Source organism: Choristoneura fumiferana, chromosome 15 (assembly GCF_025370935.1).
Source record: "Choristoneura fumiferana chromosome 15, NRCan_CFum_1, whole genome shotgun sequence".
Taxonomy (NCBI): Eukaryota; Metazoa; Arthropoda; class Insecta; order Lepidoptera; family Tortricidae; genus Choristoneura; species Choristoneura fumiferana.
Window position 1 is genome coordinate 7,821,985 of NC_133486.1, and position 24,883 is coordinate 7,846,867.

Below are 24,883 nucleotides of genomic sequence, written 5' to 3' on the forward strand. Positions count from 1 at the left end.
TAGTTTATAGAAACAATAAGTATTATTTGTGTCGACAAAAATATGGAACCAGCTTCTTGTTACAGCATTCTCCGAGCGGTACAACTTAGGGATACTTAGGCACCTGTGATACCCCTCGTGTTTCGGGTGTCCATGGTGGCGGTTATTGCTTGCCATCAGGTGACCTGCGTGCTCCTTTTCCCCTTCTTATATAAAAAAAAGACAATGCGGAAGTGTGCGGCCCACAGTTAGGCCCTCACAATGTGGTCTTTCTTTGATCATAAAAGTGTGACCAGTGATTTAAAACTTCTAAGGTCCGACTATTCCATTTAAAACGAAGCCAATGCAAAAACAATTAAATAATGATTATGCAAATCATCGCACTAATAACCACTGGCTGTCAAACAACGCGTCCAGACATATACAATCATCTACATACATTCACACATGGCATGGTGGCCCTGACACAAAAACCTATGCAATATTATATATTCATTTATCATTCTAAAGATTCCGTTCACTTTCATTAATATCATTATTAGCATATTATGTAATCTCATTACATATTAGTGAGGTAAATAAGGCTATGATTTATTAGCTAACTAGCTGCAACTCGCGACTCCGTCAGCAAAAATTTCGTTTAAAAACTATCTTATGTCTTTGTTAGGGTATCGAACTATCTGCAGACCAAATTTTATCTAAATCGGTTTAACGGTTTACAAGAACAGACAGAGAAGACAGTTACTTTTTGGATACTATGCATTTAAATTCTCACAACATCTTATTACTATTCCTAATTATTATTTCTGACTAGCCGTTACCCGCCACTCTGTCCGCGTAAAAATCGGTTTTCACTATCCCGCAGGAACTATGCAATTTTCCGGGATAAAAACTATTCTATGTAAGGACATAAGATAGTTTTATCCCGGAAAACTCGGTAAGTATACAGAATTATCCGACCGAACCGAACCGTTTTACCGAATTTCATCTAAATCGGTTTAGCAGTTTAGACGTTATGAAGTAACAAACAAACAAACAGACTTACAAACTTTCGCATTTATAATATTAGTGGGATTAATAGTTATTAGTAGTAGTTTTGTCAATTTGCTAATTCGTAGAACTCGGTAGGTATGTAAGAAAAAATGAACAATAGAAAAACAAATGAATAAACTTCCAATGTTTGTGGCTGATCTGCATTGGTCTTAGAGAAAAATTTTACTTCATGCTCTAGACCATAAAAAGTCCTTTTATATAGCATAAACGTGAACAAAAAAGAAGTGCAAAATGCATGTGTCTACTCTAAAAATTTGCTCTCTTCTAATTGCAGAAATTCAATAACGTATGTTCTAGAACTTTCACTCAATAAGGTAAAAGTCCGAATGCTCGATAATTTAATGCCCAATAGATGACACCCTGCTATCAGCGCTATTGCTAATGACATAAGCAATAAAGTTTTAGATGAAAATTATTTTGACAGTGCCTATGGCGTGCATTTATAGGAAGCAGGGTACGCAGCGCTAGTGCTGGTGGCGCGCTGCTGCGGTGCAAAATACCTACCAACTGCCTACACTGCATTCGACCCAATGCACGCCAATGAGTCAGTCAAAGCTTAATTTAAAATTCTAAATGATCTTATTTCATACGTAATTTTAATAAGTTTAACTTACGCAAATTTTACCGCCCTCTCCTGGTGTTTCCTTGTGCGGCAAAAGTTCGACAAAGGATATTGTATGGAGCCCTCCCTATTGTTGTTTGTTTTCAGCGCGCACAATGCGACCGGTGACAAGCTGTTGACTTGCGCAGAAGTGCCTGGCGAGAGGCTCTACTTGAATTTATGGTTTGATACGGCATGATGATCTAAAACTAAAATAAAAAGACAATATTAAACATAACAGACTGAAAAAGAAAGATGAAAAATGGTTTTACATAACATGGAACATTTTTAAGTTGGTATGTGGCCGCCTATTGCTTACCTTAGAAAATCTCTATGTATATACTTGTGTTTTCTGTACTGCTTACTGTGTTGGTGTGCAATAAAGAGTTATTGTATTGTATTGTATTGTTGTATTGTATGTAGGTACAGTACCTACATTTAAATAGCGTCATTAATGCATCTCTATGTATTAAACGTTTATTATTATCGATAACAGTTCACAAGGGTGATTATTTGAGCGATTACTCGTTATGATTTTCGTGGACACATTTATGTTGACTTGATAGAAGTTTCTGACGTCTAAACATAATCCAAAATGTCATCAAATTCTACAATTCATTCATAAAAAATGTGGCTAAGAAAATGAGACGGTTGAAACGCTTTAATAATGACCCTCTAAAAATAACACACTGAAAAAGTAAGATTAAAAAACTGTTTTCTAGACATTCAACTCAGTACCTATCGCATTTGAATGTGAGTAGTAAACAGCTATTATGGCCGAACACAATCAACATTAAAATAGGAGTTTATTTAGGACCTGTTTTACTACTACCTATTAGCTTCTTTAGCTATAATTTTAAGTACTAGATAGTATATTTATAAGAATAAACAGAGACGCTATCATAGATATCGAACACTTAAGATATCACCGACTTTACGAAGGTGGTGAAAATGGCTTGCTTAATTTGAATGTGGACTAATTCTATTCCATGCCTGTATGACTTCCCATGTTTCATCATCATCATATCAGCCGTAAGACGTCCACTGTTGGACATACGCTGCGCTTGCCAATCCGCGGTCTCCATTCGAGAACTTTTCGGTCCCAACGGCCATCAGTTTTCCGTGCACTACCGTGCGTGCAGTATACGTTCGTACTGTTCACGTGCAATACCGTGAATATGACCTGCACATTGCCACTTCAACTAGCTACGAGTATGTATTTCGCTTACTATGCCTGCCATGCTTGTGAATCTTTAGTAAATAATAATCGACACGTAAATTATTTAATGTGTTTAAGTTTGCTTGCATTAGAAAAGTTTTCATCCAAAATTCCTTAAAACTCAAACTTTAATGATTAAAGTAGGTAGAGCAACCATACAGACGGACACACACTGGAGAACAATAGGGACTTTAGTGGGCAACGACTTGAGATTGCGTTTGAAATATGCACAAACTCATTCCGCCCGTCCGTCTGTCCATAACCGCGTTACCACCAACATACTAAACCTAACAAGTACACTAAAGCCAACTTTATAAAAGTGGTAATAAAAGCTATACGAGATGTAATATTACAGTTGTTTTTTCTCGAGAAAATTGTTACAAACTTTATGTGTACATTTATGTTTACTACTGTATTAAAATGTATTTATGTATGCATAACAATGTGACCAAGGCGGTGACCCCAAGAAATTGTTTTTTGTTCAAAAAATAACGTAGGTAATAACAATTTTTATACACTATGTTTTGGATGTAAATATGATAGGTTTGAGGTTCCGTAGCTTTGATTCATTTGACACGTGCGATTATAGAATATTCGATGACTTATTCATTACTTTGGTTTACGGTAAATTTTAAAGACATTTGGAAAGTTTAAGGCCGGTTCTACAACATCTCGTTACCATAGTGCGTAGTTTAGAAGTCAAAAAATAAACTTAAAAAATATAAGCTTTTTCATTCAATAAACAAGCAACTTTCAGCCAAAACCAATTAAAATGGTGTACCTATATTAAGTAATTAAGAATCCGATATGTTCAACATGAAATTACCATTAGACTCACTCGTAATGAAATGAGCCGGGTAATTCACGTTAAATCTAGTTCATCTCGACATGTTTCGGGCTAATTCGTAGCCCTTCCTCTCGGAGCAAACGCCACGGACACACAGCTGTGAATGAGTTATCCTGTTTATTTTACTATGAATTCGGATTATAATTACTAAGCCGATATTTTAGGTCCTGAGTATGATTTGTGTTTGTAGTTGTTACTTCACTGAGTAGGTGAAATGATAATAAAATATTATCTGTGTTTTTTACAAATAAGTTATTTAGCTTTATGAGTTTGTATGTATCGCAAATATGTTGACTAGCTTTTGCCCGCGACTTCGCTCGCGCATAATTAGTATGTAGTTCAAAACTTTTTTGATCCCACAGGAACATTATTTCGGGATAAAAAGTAGCCTATAATATTATAAGTATGTTTTACCTATATGCCAAATTTGATTTAAATCTGTTCAGTAATTTTGCGAGAATTAGAACAAACATCAAAACAAACATCCATCCATCTATCCATACAAACTTTCGCGTAAGTTAGTAAGATTCTGCTATATTACCCATGAATTTAGCAGTAAAAACCATCAGTCAGGACAGTCTGACCAAGACAAAATGTCAAATAAATTCACACGCTCGTTTGACAATCGTCCGTTACTTTAAATTCCAATGAAATCCATTAATAATTAGTTAATTTCCATATCAGATTTCATACGGCGTTGGCCACCTTAGCAACTGCTATTAGTTCAAACAATTTGTATGGTAAACATGCTAACTTATGTATACGGAGAAAATTATTTAATTAGGGACCCCCTACTGCTTATATTGATTACATGTTCGATAGCCTATATAGAAAAAAACTCCAGCTGTCTCAACCACCAGAATGAAGAGATCTCTTGACCTATTTAATGTGGCGTGTTAAATAGGTCCATGATTTTTGGTCGTAGAGTGACCATAATTTTAGAACTATTACACATGAAGAGAACAAGCAATTTGTCGCCTTTCCCACATAACGTGTGGTGGCGACGGGTGGTGCCCGCTAAATACAAAAATGACTATTTCTCATACAATAATGTATTAAAGTCATACAAATAGATTGTTTGCTTAGCGGTACATTTTTGTTTTTTCGATTTCATGCATTTAAATTAAGATTTTTGTTATTCAATGAAGGAAGTAATTTTAAGTTTATTATGCATTATTTATTCAATTTATCTTGTAGCGTTTGAGAATTGAAGTTTTTAGTTTGTAATGCATTAATCAAAGTAAAAAAATGCTGTTATAAAATTGGGTTCACCGTAAGGTAAGCTACCATAGAAACTGTACACAAATATATGCATAGTATTTTGCTTTAATGACGACAGGGCCAAGCGGTGAGAGAACCTACTATGAAGTTTGAGGTCTCGGGTTCCATCCCGGACGGGGCAGATATTTGTATGAAGGTTTGTTCTCGGGTTTTGGACCTTTAATAAGTATTTATGTAAGTATGTATTTATCTGTATAAGTATTATTATCCGTTGCCAACAACAAGCTAGTAGTTTGGGACTAGGTCAATTGGTGTCAATTGTCACATGATATTTTTTTAATGCAAGCAAGTAATGTAATTCGCTTCTGTTATGGTTTTCGGGATAAATACGATTTTATGGTTAACCGAAGCCAAATTAAATAAGTTGTTACTGAACCAGTGAGTTACTTATAGGTACTTATCATCAGGTAAGATTCAAATAAAATCGAGAGCTCGATCGCTGGTCAGATTTAAATACAAAAGGTCTAGTGCAAGTCGAAGTCGCGTGAAGAGGGTTCTGGAGTTACGAAAAAATATCTTAATGGTTATTTTCTTTTTTGTGTAACCATATTTAATCTATACTTACATTAATTCTATGCTTTTCTGCTATCTGCCAGTAAAAAAAAACGATTTTATGTATCTTTTTTTAATTAGTGAAGAAGCGAAGTAGCAAGATAAAAGATTGTCAGTGCGAGTATTGACTTCTCGTAGCGATGTTTGATTATCAGAATACACAACTTACCTACGTGGCACCCTGCTCTTCTGCAGTCGGTCAAAAGAGCCCTCGCACCCTTTATAACAGAAAATAATGGCTTCCATAATGACCGGAAACAGCGCCATGGGCAACCGGAAACGCGTCCAGACGGGAAATAGATTTTTGAAAGTTCCAAACGATCGAAAAGTTGTTTTTCACGTGTTGTCGGGGCATAATCGGTTTGGCAGTTGACGCTGATTGGACGATTACGAAAAAGTCTGAGTTAATAATTTGTTGTATTTACAAACAGCAAAATAGAAACTTTTTTTGCTTTGAAAAAAGGTCAAAATTCATTGTTGTGGATCTAAAAAGTGCTGATTCAATCAATTGTTTATTATCATCATCATCATGTCAGCCGAAAGTCGTCCATTGCTGGACGTAGGCTTTCCCCAAGGCTCTCCACTCAGGCCGGTCTTGTGCTTTCCGCATCCACCGCGATCCCGCAATTTTAACCAGGTCTTCGCTCCATCTTGTTGAGGCCTACCGACAGCTCGTCTCCCGGTCTGCATATGCCTTTTGAGAACCTTCTGACCCCATAGACCATCAGTCCAATCAATCAAAAAAAAATCTGATTAGCGGCAAAAATTTTGAGATTTTATCCCGATCCCGTGGGAATATTGGGATAAAAAGAAGTTACATAATTAATTCCAGAAGTCCAAGTATCTCCTTCCAATTCGTTTAGCTGTTATAGCATGAAGGAGTAACAAACACATGCAAGCACGTAGGTACAATCTTTCGTATTTGTGTGAATATTAGGATGAAGTTGTTCTGACCAGAAAATATCGCTAGATGGCGTTAGTATAGTGAGATCCGTTCGACGTTACACAGTGTTTGCGATTAGCTCATTTAGTTCCAAACCAATACCACTGTGACACACACTGTGAGTACTTAATACGGAAACCCCCGTTGTGATTGGTAGATTCAATTTTTTTGTTAAAAGTCTTTATGCTGGATTTTCACCAAAGATGTGCGAGGATGTGTTGCGAGGAATGTGTTTTTCGTGAACCAATAGAAACGCTTCATTTACCTATCTTCGCACAGCACATCTCTGGTGGGAACGGAGCCTTATTCAACCTTCACGCTGGCAAAATTGATCAGTTGGACAGAAGCCAATTATTAAAAAAAAAGTCTCTTACATAAACTCCAATCCAGTGTTCTCGCGAATGTTGCCTTAATTCTAATTACAAAATGTCTTAATTATGACCGTTTACGTAACGTCGTATTTATAAATAAATGCCTATTGTAGTCTAAAACAATAGTGGCAACATACTAAAATTGTAAAGGGGCAACACACGGACCAATTGTGGTTTAATGACTGGCTATAAGCGTTAATCGTTGGAGCAGTGTGAGGGTCAAGGCATGAGAGACAATACAGCGGATGAGTGAATGTTCGAGCGTATTGACCGCTCGGTTAAACGTATTATACCATCTCACTTTTATTGGCACAACGGAAGGACAAATTTGCATCGGTAATAATTATAGGTAAACTCTTTATTGTCAAAAAATAAACAAATACAATTGAAATACGGTGAGATATATGGAAAAATAAGATATCTCTACCAGCCAACCTTTGAGCAGGAGGAAGAGGAGGGTAAGTCTGTAGTTTTCATAAAAAAATAACTTTTAATAATACTTGACGAAATGGTAATTAGGTAAAAAACGCACTTTAGGTTTGTACACAAGTTTTTGACAGATATATTAATGAAATGTGTTGCCAATCCTATTTTTTTTAATTTGCTACTATTCTGCTGCACTTATTATTTTTTGTCTCGTCTTATTTTTGTTATCTATGTGGTATCAAATTTGAATGAGTTTTAATATGTTCAACTTAACCAACCCACCGCTCCTGCCTCGTACCACCCACTTAATCGTTAAAATAAATCTTGGTACGATAATGCCAGACTAACGAGTGACGATACAATGCCGCGACAATCGGCGGCGGTGCCTTTCATCTTGACACTTTGTCTTTTACAGTGCGCCAGAGTGGATTGGCTGATGTACTGCTTTCACTTGTTTTTGGTGTTTTGATTAAACGGCCTACGGTTTTAAGATAAGGTAGGTTACACGTGGAGAAATTTTAAAAGGCAAAGGTGGGGGTTTTGTTGGAAATGTGGTTAAGAGTAGGTGCGGTTGAGTTGTATTTATGGACGCGAATGAATGACAATAATATACGACGATTTAATAATTCAAACCCTTTTAAGGCAGTTACATGAGGTTTTGAATTATCTGGTCGTACATTATTGTATTTCATTTCGGGTCGCCTAATACGGGGTTGTATAGGTAAAAAACCGTGACCATGTAGAGATAAGTCAACGGTCTATATTCGAAAAGTTACTTAATTTCCATATGAATTCTGTGCACTACTACATACAACAGGTTATCTTGAGTTTATGACACACACTAAAGTAAGTGTCATTTAAAATGTTTTTTTTTTAAGTTATATTTAAGTTACACTCTTATTATGTGTAAATACCTCTTGGACCACTTCTTACTATCCAATTAATTCTGCAAGTAAATTCACTTTCGAAGAATTAAACTGAAATTTGACATGCACGTATGTAGATGCAATAAAAGATGCAAGATGCAAGTACTTACGGTCAACTGCTCAGCGGTGGAGCAGCTCAGCAGCACTCCTAACTCCTGTCCACTCTCGAACGTTTCTCAACCAAGACTGTTTTCTTCAGCCAACACCGCGTTTACCAGCAACTTTGCCCATCAGTGCCCTTAGTGCAAGTTTTCGGGTATTCTTATTCTGATTCTGATTCTGATTCGGTTACAAAATACGTCTCGATCGCGTTCGCGTTAAAATCTCAATTTGTATGGAATCATATTTGTCACGGCGGAAAACATGTTTGAGGTACTTAAGTAGATAAAATTCCTGTGTTTGATGGTCTGCAACTCTGCATGAAGTCAAAGTCAAAATAATCTTTATTAAATTTAGGCTATAACAAGCAATTATGAATGTCAAAAAAAAACTACCACCGGTTCGGAAAAACCTCTGTTGAGAAGAATCCGGAAAGAAACTCTACGAGGTATATTTTTTTAAAAGATTTACAATATTATTGCACTTTACTTGCGGTCCTGGGGGGCTACTACGAAATTCAAAAATCGAAGTTCGTATCGTACCGTCCCTTTCACTCTCGTGTTAAATAACATTAGCGTCAGTAGGACGGCAATATAATAATATAAGAGTTTGAATTTTGCGCTTCGTAGTACAGGACCACAGTAACTTTTAAACAATGCCTGCCAATGCGACGCGTGCGCACTATACGCGTTATTGGTTTATCGGATGCCAGGGTAATCTGTGAATTTTACAAAGCGGCGGTTCCTTTGTTCTTTTCTTATATTTTAAAATTATCCAAGCATCGATTGCATTGAGAGCGCGGAATGCCCGGTAAATCTCAAAGGGTTGTTTTTGATAGACGTGAGAGTTGCAAATTGCGATAAAATGCTTTAATAAAAAAAAACCCTATCTTTATTAATTTACTAGCTTAAGGCTCCACGAGGAATGTGTTTTTCATGAACTAATAGAAGCGCTTCATTTACCTATCCTCGTTCCGCTCAGCTGTTTCCACTAGAGCTGTGCTGTGCGAGGATATGTATTGTAAATAAAGCGCTTCTATTAGTTCATGATATAGACATTCCTCACACGTCTCTGGTAGAAACGCAGCCTTATTCACAACTTCGCCAGCGTAAACTATTAATCTGGCAGTGGAATTGAAATTCCCAATAATTAGATTGTAGTGTGACGAAAACCCGTCACATTTTGGAATTTTAGATTGGACCCCGTAGGAACATTGGGATAAACAATACCTCTCCTTGCAGTCGGGTAAAAAGTACCTAGCCTATGCTACGTCTAAGTCGTCTAAAATGTCAAACCTCGCAACTCCAACCCAAACTTCGTAAGTCAATTCAAGAAAATCTTGTAACTCCATTTTATAAAATTGTCACGACTTTTACTATTTTTTTTTTCTTCGGAATATTATTCCTAATAATTTTAATAATTGTATTAATATATAAAAGCAAAGCAAACCTTCATACAACATTTTTAGTGGCGAAGTTTTTTGTACCTCCTGTAAATTTGTTCTGATGGAGTTACGAGGTCTAACACTGTAGCCGACGCTATGTACTATTTTTGAAGTTCAGTTATCTATGTACCAAGTTTTTATCCAAAACCTTTCCAGCATGAAATAGTAATAATTAAAAATGTTTATTGTGTATTCTGGCTACTCTAGCGCCAATCTGGAGGAATTTGGAACTATCATTTACCGTTTGAAGCTGGCCAATTTTGCAACTTTTCCCCATAAATCTAGTAGGTATCTATCTCATTTCATCTATGAGTAACATTCTATTGCTTTAACATTGCTCTTCGCAAGACACACACAAAACATAATTGAATTTTAAGAGACTGAAGCAAAGATGTGACATATTTTAATTGCATATTTGTTTCATTGCAGGTATATCAACTGAAGCACCCATAAAACAAAAGCAAGAATCTACGCGTTCTACTTTTTCGGGATGAGTTAGAAAAAGGTAAGTAAAAACGTAATACTTTACAGTCGAGGGCATAAATATTTTCAAATTCAAAACAAATAGCGTCAAATATACGTATACTCATCGATCTTAATTATATGGACAATGGCATAAAGGTGTACAGATATTTTTGACGTCTTGTTACATGTATTCTTGCCCTTGACTGTACATTTCTTACGTCTTTTTTGTTTTTGGTAGGATACCCTGCAGTTTTATTAATTAAGTTCAATAGAGCAAAAATCCAGTTATTATTTAACATTCAAGTTCGTATGTAAGTAGGTACTAACATCAACGGTGGATAACAGAAAACAAAATATTTTACACTGTAAGAAAACTTGAATCCCTGTAAAACAAATTATATATATATTTATTACAATAATTAGGCTGTAAGAAAGACTTGAATCCCTGTAGCTTCTGTAAACAAATTATATAAATATTTATTACATTGTCATAATTATCTTTTCTAAAGGCGCTACACTTTTGACAGATTGATCATGGTCAGTGAGGATTAGTAAGGATCAGTAAAGTAAGCAGTGGCGTGCACCGGGGCCCTCGCGCTCAGGGGACCCAGGACCCTTACCTCTAAATTATGGATTTAAAAAAAACCTAGTGGTGGCTAGTGGAGCAAGTGCAAACAACGCCAAGCAAGAGAACATACAGTAAGCAAAAATTTGGGGCCCAAATTCTTTTTTGCACCGGTGTCCTGAATTACGGCACCTATATATATATATATATATAGGAAGGGAAGAGTCCATCTATTCTAAAACCGGACACGATAAGGCAACATAATTATTCAGTATTGTTATCCTACTTCCTACTTAAAATTATAAATATGTGAAAGCTTGTGAGTGAGTGAGTATGTTTGTTACTTCTTCACGCTGAAAGGGCTGGACGGATTTGGATGAAATTTGGCAAAAAGTTAGTTTGTAGCCTGGATTAAAACATAGAATACTTTTTATCTCGATATTCCCACGGAGAGATAGAGTCATGAAATTTGGCATGGGTGTTTTAATTTAACATCAATGAAAAACACGATGTAATTTTAGGGAATTCCCACGAGAACTTAATGAAATCCCGGAATTTCAATTCAACTGCTGTATCTAATGATTTACGCGTGCGAAGCCGCGGGTAAACACTAGTTATTATATATGGAAAAAAAACCTTTTTGTGTGTAGTATCTATTTAATACGTAGAACTGATATAGAATTTGAGTCACTCTTTTAATTTCGAACGTCGTCTTTTGTATCCGATTCACAACCGCAATGACACTTACCTTCGTGTTGTCTATTTGTACCTAATAATATTGTTGCGTCTTGTGTTATGAATAAATAATTTTCTTTCTTTTTCTTTGTATACAAATACGTTGCTAGTATCCAAAGTTTTTCTCAAGTTCATATTATATCTACTTATAACATAAAACGTGTTCCAAATCGCTCCGATCAGTAGCTAGTAAGCTCACAAATCTAACGAAATAATGTGAGAACTAAAAATTATTTTTAAAAACTATGTTATATATCATAATTATAAATTTTATTAACGGTCCCCCCGCTGGGGACGTGACATTATTGTGTGGAGGTCCGGCTACTATTAGTATTAAATTTATATTATAAGTATGAAATTTGAGATGATTGACCGATGTCAACTGTTGTGTACCTACTGGGTCGTTATCTAGTTCCAATGTCATGAAGTTTATTGTTTTACTAATAAAATACGAGTAGTGTTATTAATTTGAAAGAAAGTAGTGTCCGTTTCTTAAAATTTTGGTTTACGGAAACAAAACCATTATTGGTTCTTGTCCATGACTAGTGCCATCACCTTTTGATCTACATAATAAGATTGATTATATGGTAATAATTTTTTCCTGTCTACCTATCCTTGTTTTCCCCTTATCTTATAAATAAGTTTTTGTAAAAAAAATACAAGCTTTTTTTACTGACTGTACTTACATTGTCAACCAAACTATATTTGCATACCAAATTTCAAGTCGATGCCATTAACCGTTGAAGAGTTCCGTCCTGTCGGAATCAGATGCCGATCATGGCCGGACTACCAGGATGTCACTACAAGATTATTGTATTGTCACGCAATTTACATAAGTATGTCAAATTTTAAGACAATCCGACTACCAAAAGGGGGTCAAATTTAACTTGGAAGATTTGACCCGCACATACATAGATATATATATAATATATGTATCTATGTATTATATACAAGATACATTGCAAGTTAAATAAAAGTTTTTAAAAAGCACTACGTACGGTACGAATCCAAATATACCTCTGTCGACAGCTATACAAAAATCAAAGATACCTCCCCTTTTTACCGACTACCCACAAAGACCACAACTTCGAGAGTAATTAGCAAATGGGAAGATGGCTCCGATACGTCGGTTTTTGGCCGATTGAAAAAAAGAAGTCGTTGCTTTTTGTATTGAATAGTTTTTTGGTGCCAAAAGGGGAGAGTCAAAGGCATTATTTTTGAGCTTTATTTAGCACGAGACTTTACCGTACTTTGCACGAGTAAACCATTATTCACGATGTCCAGCTATCTTCATACCAAATTTTAATCAATCTGATGTCCAGGTATATTTTTCCCAAGGAGCAACCAAACATGCACACGCATTCACGGAAAGTTTTCCATATACGAGTAGGTATCTATAATATTAATAGGATAGGATATTCGTATATTATATCCTTATATATCATATCATTCAGCGGTAAATAAGGAATTACGAACGAGAGTCTATTAGAAGCCCGAAGTCGAAGACTGAGGGCTTAATGAGTCGATGTTCGTAATTCTAGTACCGCCCGTGCGACATACAATGTTTTTCATCACATTTGCGAGTAAAAATTTATATTTATCAAAGAAAAAATATAATTCTTCCAAATATTGGCGATACCTTAGGCTGCGCTCTTGGTAGCGTCACCCTCCCCTCCCGCAGCATGCCTGCAGCAGCAGCGCGCGCAGCAGTAGGCACATTTACTCATTTACCGACCTTGGGCTTCATGACAAGAAAATTAGTACGGGCAATGACTTATTTCATTTACCGACCACGGGTTTTATTTGGGGGGTTGCAACCAAGGTAGCCTGCATGTTACGACACTGTTTACGTTCAAGTGTGATGAAACATTTAATATATATCCCCATTATCCTCATCCCCAAATGTCCGCTAGTCCACGAATCATGTATGCGAGATAAAGCTAGTATATATAAGAATGCATTGTACGAACATTATCTGAAGTTAGTTCTTGCTAATAAAGTTTGACGTAGATTATTTACATGTTCGCTACTGATAAAAACCGATCTACCATTTTCTGCGCAAACGAAAATTGTCGGTCGGAATTATTATACCTTAACAAGTTCGTACGACACAATCGGTAGAACTCTATCGCAGGGAACCGCTGCTGCTTTGAGTAAGATTTTTTTGATAAGTGTGCCAAATACCGACTGCAACCACCTGCAACAGAGTTCTTACATACGAACTTGACTAGGTATAGTTGTGTAAAACTACACTAGCTTGTCTTCTTAGTAATTTAGACCTGTCGAATCATCATCATCCCAGCCTATATACGTCCCACTGCAGGGCACAGGCCTCCTCTCGGAATGAGAGGGCTTGGGCAGTAGTTCCCACGCGGGCCCAGTGCGGATTGGGAACTTCACACACACCGTTGAATTGCTTCGCAGGTTTGTTGTGCAGGTTTCCTCACGATGATTTCTTTCACCGTAAAGCTCGCGGTCAATTTCAAATGTAATTCCGCACATGAATTTCGAAAAACTCAGAGGTGCGAGCCGGGGTGTGAACCCACGATCCTCTGCTTGAGAGGCCATAGGTACCACTCGGCCACCACTCTCTGTCGAATGTCAATTAAAAATAATTAATTTAATAGCACCTGTAAAAATTATTTACAATGTTATTACCGACGCATTCAAGTGTCATTTTAAAGTGTAATAAAATCGTGCCAGTAAAATGAATCACAACACTGCGCCGTACTGTTTTAAAAAACAATAAAAATGTAAGAAACGCATCCAAAAACAATTATCAACTTCTGTTATAGAGGTTACAATCATGACTTATTAAGATATAAACTATCATGGAGATTGCCTCTCTGTTTAACATCCAATGTAAATAGAAACTTGAGCGAACTCCCGGTGTGGGTTCAGAGGGTTCAAGCTACGTTGGGTTTTATGTTAGAAAAATAAAAGCCAGTAATAAAATCGTCTAACAAGCAATTAGTATGAAAGTCGAATAACTTCGTTACATAACGGTAGGTAATTGTTAGGGAAACCGTTAGTTGTATGAGCACCACTAACAAAACATTGCCAAATTTTGTTTTATCGTACTATTTGTACCTACCTACCCTATATACGTTGATCGGGTACCTACTTGCCTGGTACTTCGTCTGCAAATAATAATAAATCTTTATTTCTGTTGCAAAAAATGTACAAATAATACGTTCATCACTATCCCATGGGATACCTATAGGTATAATATATAATATGATAAAGATAACTGATGTACCTAGATGAAATTATATACATATCAAATTTCATCTAGGTAAATCAATTTAGCAGTTTAAATGTAAAGGGATAATAGACAGAGCTACTTACCTTATTTTCTTAATTATTTATGTATGTATTGATTCAGTCGCATTGATTCATATGAGACATACGAAATAAATAAATAAAAAAATTGTAATACATATAATATATAATCTATTTATCAACCAATATAAGTAAAAAAATGTTGTGTGTTATAAAATATTATGAGACACCTGTTTTTTTCTTATTATGTCCGAAAAGCCTACCCAAAGGCAAATAGGAACCTCTACTAATGTAGGCACTTATCCAAAAAGCACAGCAAATATGTATATGCTAGCATTTATATGATAATTAAAGTAAAACGTGTCAAGTAGGTATGAGTCGGACTCGCGCGCAAATTAATGTAATAATACACTTATAACAGAACCCCTTTGTTCAAATTCCGTAAAAAAAAAACAATTATTAAACTACGTATAGAAAAACAGGTATTCCGTTCAGCTACTAAAAAGTCGACATACATAGCGGATTTTTCGATTTCTCCAAGGTCAATGCCTCCTGTGCTAGACCCGATGTCGCCTCGTGGCCTCGGTGAGAAAATACCTACAGATTGGTCACATTGCCGTTCTATTAGCATAATCGTGTTCTAACTCAATAATTTAAGAAAACCAGTCCCTAAGCTGCAACGAGAAGCTTTCGCTGTTGATATAAATTAACGAATTTTGGATTTTCGTTTTACGTCGGTTTCGTATAACTTTTAAAGGCTACAGCATGAGTAGCACCAAGTTACTAATCATCATCATCATCATAATCAGCGTCCCCCATAGACCTCTAGTTGCTACGGTTGGAAGCGGCCTACTACTGTGAACCTGCAGCTTTAACCTAGTCATCCGTCCATATCGTTGATGGACCATAGTAACTATATACTTAACGATAAAGACTATCAAACCAATCATATCAGCCGTCAAATCTCCAGTTAAGTTAAATTTCTGCAGGCCGTAGTAATATTTAGGGCCTGTTGTCACCACTCATTGATATTTTTTATGTGATAGGTAGATAAATGTGTTGTTATGCTGACAAAACAAGAGCGGCATCATCACAGCGCTACTTCCACATATAATTTATCAACGAGTGGTGAGACGGGCTTTTAACTTAGTAAAACTATATACAAAGTAATATTACAAGTTTACGTTTTAACGCACTTGTATATTCAAGGAAACTGAATCGCGTAGCAACCTTAACTATTCGAAATATTCGAGTCATCCTTAAAATAAATTTATTAAAATGCTCTAATTTGTATAAGTCCTGTAAAATTAACAATTAAATGATTTGTAAAGCTATTACTAAGACCGTAAATCTATCTTTACGATTTATTTAATGAAAAAAAGTTAAATACTGTTTTGTTACGTGACAAATATTTTGTTTATCTCCGATATCCGTTTCTAAGCGATAATTATTAATGACATTACTATAAATTATTAAAATACTTAATACTATAACTACAAGAATCCGGATGACATCATTGGCTTTCATGATTAATGCCATATTAACCTCTGTGTCACATACCTACTGTATAATTTAACATTTTTAACGATTAGCTTAACGATTTTTTAACCAAAGTTTAACCTTTCTATCCTAAATATTATGTATTATTTTTAAAAGACTTACCGAGAAGCTGTCATGTTAATTTGTTTTCGTTATTTTTCTATAATTGTTAGCAATTTGTCCTCGGTTTGTAAAATCTACCTTACCTGTAGCTAAATATAATATATCAGAAATGTTTTAACACTATCCCTTGGTATTAAGTACTGCTATTGATCTGTTAAACCTCTCCATATGTCTTGAATATATTTGTAAACGTATCTGTACAATGCGTTTATGTTTGCGTTATGTATAATGTATGTTTGTATTTCGCGAACCAATTAGTATGTGTTTTGTCGTTATCCTTACTAGTTTTTTATAATATTATAGTGCGAAAGTATTTCTGTCTGTCTGTTAACTCTCCACCCTTCAACCGCTGAAAAGAGTTAGATAAAATTTAACTTGGGATATGAGACCTTGACGTCTTGCGACTGGATGATGATGGTGAAAGAAAACCTAAGATAATTCCAGACATAAGTTCAATGTGCTGCGGGAACTATAAAAAAAGGCGAAGGGAATAAACATCTCCAATAAGCATGTATGAGTAGAACCCGGGAACTATCGATATTCAAGTTAGCCGGTCCCGGGTGGGAGCAGCGATCAGTATATTGTGGCGGAAGAGTTACGTGGCACGTTTGGGGGAGTAGAGCAGCGTAAAGAAATAGAGACAGCCTTTTTATGGGAGAGGTATAAGAGAGAAAGTAAAGGACAGCCATATTCCTTTGATAACGGGAGCTAAGAGGACACGAAGCGTGTATGTGTGTGTGCTATAGCTATGTTTGGAGAATGTTTTTTTGGTTCTTTTGTGAGAATTTGCTCTTATCCTCTAACTAGGTAGACTGACGACGTCATGCGAGTTGCGGCAATCGGTAAATGCAAGTGACTAGTTGTCATTCATTGTGGCATTCTAAAGGGAGACCTTTGTTCAATAGTGGATATCTTCAGGATGATCACAATTCTCTGCAGTAAATATATATGCAGGGTAGACAGCCCTTGCACTACTTTGAAGGGCAGCAACTGGCGCTTTCTTCACTGCACACCAATGAATGATGATGATGATGTAATTGAGAGGACATTGCGAGTACAGTCAAATATAACAATCGGCAGAAAAGTGTGTCCCTAAAGAGTTTTTACAACAACTTATTTTTCTCATACTAAACATTGTTATTTGTGTCACAAGGAAGCAAAATTATGTATTTACGGCGAGGGCGGTACATTGAGTCCAGACCAGAATGTAGCGAAGGATTAGGAGCGTAATGAGGGATTCAGGCGTTAGCACCCAAGATTAAAATAATTTTGCTCCGGAGTAACTCGTACAATTTTTCACACCGAGTATGATGAAAATTGAAATAAAACAATTATAAATATAAGCATAGAAAATGGCGTGATTTTTACAATAATCAACTTGAAAAAATTTAATTTGCAAAAAAACACTTAGAAAAGCCTTGAACATAAAAGTTGCTATTTGCGCTCCCTCTCGTCAGGGAGGAAATGATACTTTTCTGAATGAGAGGTATGAAAATATATTTTTTTACCTGAGCAGCTCTCTCTCTTTGTTTAATAATCTATACCCAAAAACTACTACTATTTCGGAAGGCAGGCTTTCTTTGTGAATTATTGCGGGCTCGGCCAGCCCCGTGTCAATAACCTAATGGGTGCCATGTTTCCTCGGGCCTGTAAAAACTAAAAAATAAGGCTTCGGGGCTTTCGTTTCTTGATCAAAGTTTATGGTTTAATCCTTGTGAGTGTTTAGTGCTGATTAATGAATTTGGTGTTGCAAATGTGAAAAAAGATTTTAGATACCTAGGGTATATTTTTCAAAAAGGAATTACTTAGTTTATAACGGGGTTCATAATCATCATAATCAGCGGTAGGACGTCCATTGTTGGACATAAACTTCCAGTTGCTTCGGTTGGAAGTGGCCTGCATCCACCGTGGACCCGCGGTTTTAACCAGGTCATCCGTCCATCTCGTCAGTGGAAGTCCTACGCTGATTTGCCGATCCACGATCACCATTCGAGAACAATTAGAAAAGAATAAAAATAAGTTTTTGTTAATACAAGCTTTTTTGTGCTGACTGTACTTTTTGTTGACTGTACTTGTATTGTCACCCAAACTACATTTGGATACCAAATTTCAAGTCGATGCCATTAACCGTTGAAGAGTTCCGTCCTGTGGAGACGATCCTGGCCGGACCACTAGGATGTCACTATCAGATTATTGTATAGTCACGCGATTTACATAATTATTCCAAATTTCAAGTCAGACAGATGGAAGTTGGTCAAATTATACTTGCACGATTTGACTACAGACAGACAGACCGACAGACAGACAACGGGACAGGTGAAACAAAATAAAAGCTTGTAACTTGTAAAACGAGTCGTTGTTCATCAAATTGGAAATTTTACGACACGTTTAAAATGATGATTAAAATTTGATAGGCTACATATCACTAGATGGCGTTAGTATTCAGAGGCTTTTGACTTTACAGCCTTGCTTGTGATTGGCTCATTTAGGTACGAATATTTAACCAATCAAAATCGTAATGCAAATGTCAAAGTTGTCAAACGGAACTCACGATATTAGCACCAATTAATCTGTCACAGAATTTTATGCATCTACATACTTTGCAGCGAACTAGCTGTTATATACAATATTAAAAAATAGGCATTGTATTAAATCCTTTCATACATACAAAACCCCTCCCCATCAAAAGTATAAATAAGTGAAGAAAATCAGCAATAAATATCGATCCTTAATCGATTAAAAATTCAAACTCCACTAAATAAATGACGTCCGGGAACCAATATCAATTTGGAAAACACACTAGAAAGGGTAAGATCTTTACAACATCTTCAAATTTTCATTCACATTTACAAAAATCTCCAATATAAATTGACCCACGTACAGCCAAAGATTTGGCCCTTCGGGAGTCTGTTTCTCTCCTTATGTGGGAATAATGGGAGGTCTTTCTAAATGGTTGGCAGTATATCACAGTTCGCTAGGGGTGGTGGATTTACAACCCTTTGGCTGCAGATTTATGTGGCGTTCACAGGGTTAAGTTAACCCTCACATGCAGAAAAGATCGTGTTTCGTTATTTTATAAAGTGCCCACGAAAATAGAGTGGTTGAGGCTCATTTGTAAAAAAGTGGCTATTTCTGGATGTTAGTGCTGCTTGATTAATAAAGAAAGGATTTAGATTTCAAAGTCAAAGTCAAAATATCTTTATTCCATTTAGGCTATAACAAGCACTTATGAATGTCAAAAAAAATCTACCACCGGTTCGGAAAAACCTCTGTTGAGAAGAATCCGGCAAGAAACTCAACGAGGTATATTTTTTTTAAACAGATTTACAATATTATGGTGCATGCGAAGTTCCCAATCCGCACTGGGCCCGCGTGGGAACTATGGCCCAAGCCCTCTTGTTCTGAGAGGAGGCCTGTGCCCAGCAGTGGGACGTATATAGGCTGGGATGACAATATTATTAAATGATATATGTATATCACAAGTATTTAACACAACTTTATTTTTAACACAGTAGGTTCGCTATTTGAAGGGATCGCTAATGCGGATCGGAATTATTTCCAAATATCCCTGTCCATGATATAATCGTTAACTTTATAATACGCCTTAGATATTAATGTCTTCTTGACAATAGATCTGAATTTTGTATCCGTTTCATTTATAATATTTTTTGGAATTTTATTTTTTGCCAAAAGTGAATGTATTTTCAAGCTTTTATGTATGTATGTTTTCTTCGTCTCCTCCAATTTTACTTACTTCTAGTTATGCAGTGCAGGGTATTAACAAAATGAGGGCTTAGGCCATAGTTCCCAAACGGGCCCGGTGCAGATTAAGAATTTTACAAATTCAACTGAATTTCTTCGCTGGTGTGTGCATGATTCCTCGCGATGTTTTTCTTCACCTTAAAGTTCATGGTAAACTTCAAATGTAATTTCGTACACAAATTTCACTAAACTCACGCACGACCAGAGGATCAAGCACAGGCTTTTGAGGCAATAAGTCACACCACGGCAATTATAAAGTAATTCCATGATACCAGTTGATATCACGATACTAAGTACCTATATTCATTATGACAAAAGCAACAAAATGATGCTAACATTATAAACTACAATTTTTACTCAGGCACGAAATACTTAAGCCAGTCATCCATTACAACCTGTCCTCATTAAGGACCATATCGTAGTCAGTTAATTTACCTTGTAATTACAGAGTTTCGCTTTGTTTTTGCTACTAGCTTTATTTGCATAGCGAGTAAAAGGTATGCTTCGTGGAGCACAGAGAAAACAATGGAGACGCTTTGCACTTTTTTATATTTATTTTTACTTTGTATATTTATTTTTACATGATTTTATTTAACTTGCAATATATGTGTGTGAGTGTTAATTTAGTTACATACTTAAATTAAAAAAGCGTGTACAAAAAATTTACAGAGATTATATTATGTTGTAAATAACCACGCGCTTCTACAGGCGAGAAATAAATAGGATCATACAAGTATTATATTCATTAACTTAATAGGCAATTAATTAAGTATAGAACGGTATATCCACCACTACCACGCACCACCATTTCAGCCGAAAGACGTCCACTGCTGGACATAGGCCTCCCCCAAGGCTCTCCATTCAGACCGGTCTTGTGCTTTCCGCATCTTAACCAGGTCGTCGCTTTATCCAGCTCGTCTCCCGGTCCGCCTACCCGGTCCCGGTAAAGCTTATAAATGAATAAAAATAGTTGGAAATTAACAAAAATTAGCTAGATAACGGATATACACGTACCTGTGTGTACACTTAAAAACTCATTAATAAAATGTTCGGATTCAAGCATTCGTTTATCATACAAGTACCTGCCTTTCCTAGAATTCAGACTTGGAACCTCTAGTTTCATAGTCAAAGTAACCACCACTAGCGGCTAGGCTATTCAATCTTCAGAATAAATTGTACGCTTCTATTCTCACGTGATCTTATTTACAGCAACATCAGCTCCACGCATCTCTCTGTCCTAATCAAAAGTCCAGAATAAGCTAATAGAGACATTGTTCCTCGTTAACTGCATCAAGATGCGCCTCCATGGGGGTCTGGCCTGCACCGTAACACACAGAATATACTAAACTAGAACATTCTAAAATAAAGCCAAAAGTTTTTTAAGCAAAAAATACGTCGCCAATTTGATTCCTAATATACCATCGTAAAACCATATTAATGTGAAATATACGTCATTCGATAAGCATTATGACAGAAAAATGTTTATTTTATTATGATAAGGTTCCATGGTAGCCGAGGAATTGGTTGGCTTGAAGTTACTTTTGTATAATGTAATTTTACATTTTTATAAAAAAGTCTGAGAGACATAAGGTAACTAACGAACCTAACCAAGTTAAAATGGGGGTAAATTATGTATCTATGTTTTTTATGCGAGGGGCCGCGCCCCCCGAGCCCCCCTGCGGTAGGCCCCCGTCCCTCCTTTTTTATGCCCGTGCCTCTCTTACTGGTGGCTGTTCGTTCCGTTACAAATATTTATTCTAGCTTAACCTACCTATTTTACAAGCTTTTCTTTAGCTTGCCCTGTTTATTTATTTGACCCACTTCCAGCGGTTTAATTGACGTTAAATTTTACATACTTATGTAAATTTGGCGACAATACAATAATGTGGTAGCGACATCTTAGTGGTCCTGCCAGGATCGTCTCCGCAGGAGGGAACTCCTCAATCGATAATAGTACCGACTTGAAATTTCGTACGGATATTCAGTTTAAACGACAATGTAAGTACAGTTCACATAAAGTACAGTCAACAGAAAAAAATTGTATTAAAAATGAAATTTTTAACAGAAACTTTTTGTGTTTACCATTACTTACACCAATCAAGAAATAGTACTTTATTTAATGTTTCGGACGTTATAGATTCGGAAAAAGTGGCCCACATGCATGTTTAAAATTCATGTATTTACGTTACACACAAACAAACGAGTGTTCTGTAAGGGATTAAATTAGTGATTTTACCATCGTACTGTTTTCAAACTGCGGTCTTCGATGCGCCAGCGCATCTTAGTGCCGTGATCTAGGTTGGTACTCCGCGCTAACTATTTAATTATACGTTTACTTTAACATTTACGTATGTTTACATGTATGTATTTAAAACTGTACTTAAATTGATGATTAAGGTATTAGATAAAAACTATAAATCATAATTAATCTTTGAAAACGATTTGTAACTAATTTTAAACGGGACAAATTTTTCATTTCGGTTCGAATTTTTTGATGTTTGTCGATATCATTATGCAGCTGTGAAATAATTTCGCAGTTTTTTCTGCAACTAAGTAAGTATTAAGTATGTCGCAAAACTGAAATTATTTCATTCACATCGTCTATTCATATTTCTGTTTAAAAAATGAAAGTTATATACTAATCAACGTTACTCGTAAATTTACTTAATCATTTTGATACACCAAATCACGACTGGTTACAAATTTAACCAAGTCAAAATAAACCACGTAGTACCGCAACACATCGGTAGATGTCGGGACGTGACACGCGTCGCTAAGATACTTTAGTTATCGTCGTTGAAAAGATAAAAAGGAAGAGTTAGACATCGTTGGTCTTACCACAAAATCTTGTAATTTCGTGAATTTTGTCTAATACCATTTCAGCAAATATTACCAGAGATTATGCTCAGAGATATTAGAAAGCTCAGATATTTAATGAAAAAAAAAGTCAGTACCGATACTGAATATAGTTTGACCAACATTATTACGACGTTATTAATCTTGGGAGGGTAATGAAGACGTTTAACCCGAGCAGTTCAGACGCTCGAATATTCACACTAAACATTCTGACAATGGGCAAGTTTCCCAAAAAAATCTAATTAGTCCACCAAGTTTTTAATATGTCAAGTTAAAAAAAAAGATGAAGATAGAGCCGGTTATAGTTTTGTGTGACGTTACTCCGTGTGATACTTTTTAACATGGGTGACGTCATGTGTCACGTGCCCTAACTCCAGAAATTTGATGCTTCATTTTTCTGTTTGATTGACAAAAGAATAAATACTTAATACTACGTGGCCAGTATTTTCTGATAATATTACTGGGAAATTGGGCTTTGTTTTGGGAATAAATAGAATAATATTACTCGTATTTTTACACAGGAAACTAAATACCTACCCAATTCCGTGATATCAAGTAAAACCACAAATATTTAAGTCGACCAATTCGTATACGTTTAAAATAAAACTGTCATAAAGAACAAAATATTATTTGAAAAAAAAAATGAGTCCATCTCAGAGTTCAAGTCCCCTTCTATTTCAGAGCTACAACGCTTCGCCTGTCACCGAATATGACAATAACCATATTCCCGACATATTGTTACTTCTCTTGTCATATTTGAGTGAATACTTGTGTTAAAAGAGTGCGTCATTTTCAAAATGTTTTCTTTCGGGCTAAAAGTGATTTTAAATGTTTCTTTTATTTAATAAACGATTTGGAAGCATCTTTTTTTTGGGAGCAAATTTATTTAGAGTTATCGAATTTTATATCTCGATTTTTAAAGTGGGCGATTCGATCAACTGAATGTTCTGTTCAGTAATCAATCGCGAGACTTGAATTCTGGGAATGAATTAGGGTACGAAAATCTGGTCGGTTACTTCTTCATGGTTAAAACGCTAAACTAGTTTAGATGACGTTTGAAATTCTAAGGATCCCATATAGGGCTAGTTTTTATCCCGAAAAATGCATAATTCCTGCGGGATAGCGATCAATATACGAACTCGTCGCAGACGAAGTCACGGGCAATAGCTAGTAGTTTTATGAAGTAAAACATCTTTCGAGTGGTGCTTAAAAAGTACTCAATTAAAAAGAGTAAACACATCTATTTTTAAACAGCTAATTGAAATACACCTTTCGATGCAACTCCCAAGGGAATTTTCCCCTTTCCCGTATCGAAAATAAACTTCATAAAATTCAAATTAGCGGGAACCCGTCTTCAAAGGCCATTTGAATTCATAAATAAACCTAAAACCCTCCAGAGCAAGTACAAAAACACCCTAACAATTAACAAATCGCTGGCAGTTTAGGGTTAATTTTAACCCTCCGAATGCTTTTTTATTTTAAATTATTGCAGTAACCTGAATCTTTTTTTGAAACAATAAATAGTGGGTGACAAATAAAGAGTTGTGGAAGTAAAGGTGCGCAACACGGTGTTGAGAAAAACGCAGCGTTAACTGGTCAAATATACGTACTGTTAGATAACAATAAGAAAGTAGATATTATGTAATCGAATTGTATTTTTTTTTTTAATTCAGAAACATTGTCATATGAGTCTATACAAAAACATTAGATTAAGTGTCGTTTTTAAGTTTCTGAAAACTATAGCTAGCGTTGGCGTCTTTTTCCCGGAGCAGAACTTTTTATGACATAACAAAATTTTCTTTTTCTAAGACCAAA

At 35.9% G+C, this 24,883-nt stretch overlaps 1 protein-coding gene across 1 annotated transcript in view; it reads left to right on the forward strand.

Annotated features, from left to right (window-relative positions):
• Positions 1–24,883, forward strand: part of Sox102F (transcription factor Sox102F) — a 335,400-nt gene that overhangs the window by 77,724 nt on the left and 232,793 nt on the right. The window contains exon 2 of the mRNA XM_074098230.1: positions 10,171–10,246. The gene's annotated coding sequence lies outside the window, so the exon portion shown is untranslated. The remainder of the gene's footprint in view (positions 1–10,170; positions 10,247–24,883) is intronic.